This window comes from Vigna radiata, unplaced genomic scaffold (assembly GCF_000741045.1).
Source record: "Vigna radiata var. radiata cultivar VC1973A unplaced genomic scaffold, Vradiata_ver6 scaffold_411, whole genome shotgun sequence".
In the NCBI taxonomy this organism is placed as follows: Eukaryota; Viridiplantae; Streptophyta; class Magnoliopsida; order Fabales; family Fabaceae; genus Vigna; species Vigna radiata.
The window spans coordinates 41136-46394 of NW_014544153.1; positions in this window are offsets into that span (position 1 = coordinate 41136).

The window sequence follows — 5259 nt, forward strand, 5'->3', positions numbered from 1 at the left end:
CTTATTCTTCCTGTGTCTATGATTCTCCTTCTACATCTGACTTTGATATTGCATATTCTGCTAATTTTTATGTTGAGAACAATATGACTCATCCTCCCATTCTTGAGAGTGCTCTTTGGGAGCCAGCTCCACTTAGCGAGGATGATGTTCATTGCGTTCTCACATCTGGACTGATAGATTTCATGCCTAGGTTTTATGGTTCTACAGGTGAATGCCTGATGAGTTAATATTTTATTGATTTCGCTTAGCTTACTGTACCGAATTTAATCAAGGAATTGTGCTTAATTGTTCGGTATTTTCCCGTTTTTCCTAATTATGCTTAATTTGACCATAAATTCCAATTTTAATTAATTCGAATTTTCTGAGCTAATTATTTGCATTATTATTTTCAGGGAAAATTTTGGAAACACAATTTAGGACATTTGGAGGACACCAAATAAATTCAAGACTCTCCATTTAGACATTTTAAATTTTAGTTGTATTGTAATTTTAATAGTTTAAACTTTTTAGACAAGCTTTTGTGCATTGGGCCAATGTTGACAAATTTTATGATGGGCCCAAAATTGTAGGACACTAGACCTAGGGTTCCCTTTTTTTAGGGTGGACCCCACCCTTACATAAGACTCACGGCCTAAGGAAACCAAGGGGGGAGCCGTCATTTTTTTTGCTGAGATTGCTGCTGGAACGTTTTTAAGATGTCTTGGAATGTTGTTCACGGTTTTTTGGGGAATGGTTGAATGAAAAGGAGCATATTTCTTTTTCTTCTTGTTTTTGGTGCAAAAGTTGGAATGTATTTTCACATGCTTTTACAAGAAGAATGAGAAAAACTCTTGTCATTTCTATTTGGTGAATGAACGCTGTTACGGTGGATTATTGGAAGAAGCATATTCTTTCTTTTCTTAAGCATGTTACGCTGTTTTGAAGGAATGAAAGAAATAGATTTCTTTTTCATTCATTTTATTTGGTGATTTCGTGCAGCATTAATTTTGATTTTGACATTTTTGCATTGAGTATTTTACTTGGCAGCCGTGTGTGTATCAAGTACATGCCTTTATTTCTTTTAAAGTGAAGAGGAGATTAGGTGGAGTCTATGGTGATGAGACGTTGTTGCAGCTGGAGGTTGAAACTTTTCTTTTATTTCTTTGAGAAAGAAGAAGTTAGGAGATGGATTGGAGTAGATGTACGGTGCTAGAATTTATTTTTGGAGCCAATTATTTGCTTTCTTTCAGAAGAGATGCACACGTTTTGAATGCCTTTCAGCGTTGCTTTCATTTTGCCATGGTCACATCAAGCATTGAATGAGAGAAAAGAGAGTGCACACAAACATGGAGGGCTGCAGCGTCCATGCTCTCACGGTTTTAATTTTATTTTAGAAGCACATTTTAATTTCATTTGGAGAATGATGAACTAACTTTAATTGGGAGAAACATGAGCCATGGTCTGCACATGCTATTTTCATATTGATTCACTTTTCAATTGAAGCTCACGGTCAAGTCAAGCTGCTGCCATGTTCTATTTAAAATTTCAATTGGAGAATGGTGATTGAATTTTAAGAAAGGACATTTTCAAGGTCTTTATTTTATTGTCTTAATGCTTGATCCAAAGTTTATTTTTTTAATATATACATTGGAATACATTAATGGAAAGAGCTTGTTCAATTTATTTTGTCTTTACTCATGCCGTAGTTTTATTTTATCTTTTTAATGTAGTGTTGCATTTTAATAATTTTAACTGTGCTAGACATTTGTTTGTTACAGGTTAGGCATTTATTATTTTCTCTTACTTTAATGTTGTCTAGAATTTTTGATTGTGTTAATTTAATTGCTATGTTAACCTAGGTTAGTTGGTAGGTCGTTAATAAAATTACTTTGTTTCCATGAGATTCTTGCACTTTAATTGCCATAATGCTGCTCTGATTCTGCTCAATATTTAATCTATTATGTGCTTGCGATTAGCTATACGCTTAGTTGCCTACTCGGTGTTTAATCTTCGCTTAGTTGATTAGACTGTGTGGTGCATGACTGATTAGATTTTTGCATTGCATTCCCTTAGTTTGCAATTTTGAAGACCGAATTAGCCTTCGCTTAGTTGGCTGATTCGTGTCGGATTTGGATTAGAGTAGTGTGTATCTGTCGTTAATCTATGATTGGAAACATAGTGATTGAGTTAATGACCAACCATTTTTATTCTGTATTTGATTCCGTTTTTTGTTTCCGTCCGCATTTCCATTTTACATTTCTGTTTGCATCCATCTTTTGATTTAGTTTATCCGCATTCATAAACTTTTCAACAACCCCCCCCCCCTTCGTGTGAGACTGAATTCTCGAACCACAGTTTGGTCCTTGAGAGACGACCTAGGAGTCACTTCCTAGCTATACTGCATTCCTAATATGCAATCAAATTTGTATGGGCTGCGACACCCATCAATGTCCACATAGACATTTGGAGAGGTTCCAACACATTTTCTCTGAAATGAAACCTCCACATGTCCCGGATGATCAAATTTTCTTAAAGGCATTTCTGCATTCAGTAAAAGAAGCAGCATGGGAATGGCTTTATTCTCTTCCTCCTGAATTCAGGGCCAATTGGGAAGATCTTAAGCATCTATTTTTGCATCAATATCAAGAACCACCATTCTAGAATGCTTGTATGCCTCCCCGTGTCCAACAACAATAGCAGTTGCAACTTCATGAGCCTGCCCAAGCAACTCCTCATCCCTCCATTACTTTTGAGCCTACATTAAAGGAGTTGTTGAGACAGATAACTGCTCAGAATATGCAGTTTCAATAGGAAATCAGAACTCAGATTATGCAGTGTCAGCAGTTTCAGCAGGAAACCAGAGCTTCCATTCAGAGTTTGACTGATCAGATGGGGCAGATGGCCACTCAGCTCACTGAGGAACAGTCTTATGTTTCAGAGGAATCACCATTTCAGGCTGTTCAGCTTCCTGATGATGTTGATGCCATCCACATAGGAGATGGGGAGCAGAGTCATGAGTCTACTATTCTGCCACCTACTTTCCCATCCTCCTATGCCCCTACTCTTGCACTTGAAGAGACTGATGAAGATTTGGAGGGCCAGGCAGTTATAAGCAGTAATTTTGAATCAGGTAGACCACTTTCACCTTTAACCACTCTACCAATCTTCAGGGAAGTGGAGGTAAACATACCTAAGATTGATTATGTTGTTGATGATTATGTTGATGATAGGTATGTTGATGATTACATTGTTGATGAGCATGATTTTAATTCTACCTCTCTGCATGATGAGAACCATTGTTTGATATCACATATGAATGTTTGTTCTCCATGCAGTGAACAGGAATCTGAGACCATTGTTGATATTGTTTCTACATTTGGATTTGATTCATGTTCTGGGGGTATATTTGAGGGTCAACCTATCACGCTGGGATTGGGTGTTATACCTTTGCATACCATTTCTTTGGAGCTGCATTGCACTAACCATGTTGCAGGAGGTACATATGAATTTGATTAACACACACCCACGGTAGAAGATAAGGGTTCTAGTATACACAACAATTTGAAGATTAATAGGCACCAGCTGAACCCACTCATCAACAATCACTGCTTCTTGGATCCAACTGTGGAGGACATCTCCCTGCTTGATCAAATTTGGAGGATGAAGTAGTTCTTCCTCAAGACCTCTCCTTGAAAGTCCAAAATTGGCAACTGCCACCATGATCAGGGGAGTTTTCTTTTCCCTTCTCCTCCCTTTCCCGCTTTTATTGCCCTTGTCCTTGATCTGTTGACTGTTATGATTTTTGATCTTATGCTTGTGACACATTGAGGACACTATGTAGTTTAAGTGTGGTCTATTGGGGGAGATTTTGATTTTTCTTTGTTAGTTTTGTTTTTCTGTGTTAAATTTTTTTGTTTTCTAGGTAGTTTTTGTTGTGTCTTGTGTACAATTTTGCTTGTTTCTCTTGATTTTTGGACTTTGTTTAGGTTGTAGGTGTGTCTTTCACTTCATTGATACTTTGATTTGTTTAAATCTTTGCTTTTCTTTGCTTGGAAAGATGATTATGATGTTTGAGAGGTTGATTTGATTGTGACAGAAATGCCCTGTGTGAGATTTGAGCCACTTGATATTCTTTCTTGTGTGTGATATGTCTCTTGATTGGTTGCACATATGCCTTGTCTTGACTTTTTTTGATGTTTCTTGATTGATATTCATGTTTGAAAGTGATAAAGGCAGTTTTTTTGTTGAGCCTCTCTAGCTAGATGAGCCTACCTTGTTGTGATCCATTGATAACCCCTTTGAGCCTATACTTTCCCCATTTCTTTGTTTTGAAGCTCAGACACTAGCCCTATGTGAAAAACCATGATTACCTTAACCTTAGGGAATTTTGGAGCTTTGGAATTATTTTGGGAATAAGTGTGGTCTTTTGGGATATTCTGATGATTTGGCTAATAGGCTCTTCTTCTTGTTTTGTTTTGTAAATATGTTGTGTATCTTGTCTCTTAGAGTTGTGCTCTCAAAAGAGAGAAAAGAAAAGAGACCAGATGAAGAAAAAAAAGAAAAAAAAAATACAAAAAAAATGAGAAAAATAAAAAATTTTGTGAATAAAGGAGTCAAGAAGAGGATTGAATTAGAGGTTTTGGGTGTGCGTATACTGTGTTTACACTTGTTCCCCATTGCTCCTCTATTTCCTTTGGTTTGTAGCTTCTCATCCATATGTATCCTTCCTTGTCCTTGACCCCATTGCATCCATAAAAGACCTTTTGATTTGAACATGCATATCTGTTTGAGTGTTGATATTAGAGGCTTGCCAAGTCTGTTTGTGTTTGCTTTCTTGAGTGCACTGAGTTGACATTGTTTACCTTAGACACTTGAGAGAAACACTAATAGTGCATCTGTGAGGCTCTGTTGCTTGTGATTTACCTCTTGAACTTTTGAAATGCTTGGATGATTTCTTAAGTATTTGTTTTCCTTGACTCTGTGTGGGATTTTGTCTACTTCCTTTCATTGTCCAGATTTCTTGAGAACTGTGCAACTCTGCGTCTGTCCTTGTGAGTCGTAGTTTTCTGTATGTTAAGTCTGTCACCTCCCTGATGTCCTCTGAGTTGTTCCTTGATTTGCGTCTTGATTTTGCCCAGGAGTGCAAAAGACTAAGTGTGGTCTATTTTGATGAGTCGATATTTTATTGATTTCACTTAGTTTATTGTACCGAATTTAATCAGGGAATTGTGCTTAATTGTCCGATATTTTCCCGTTTTTCCTAATTATGCTTAATTTGAC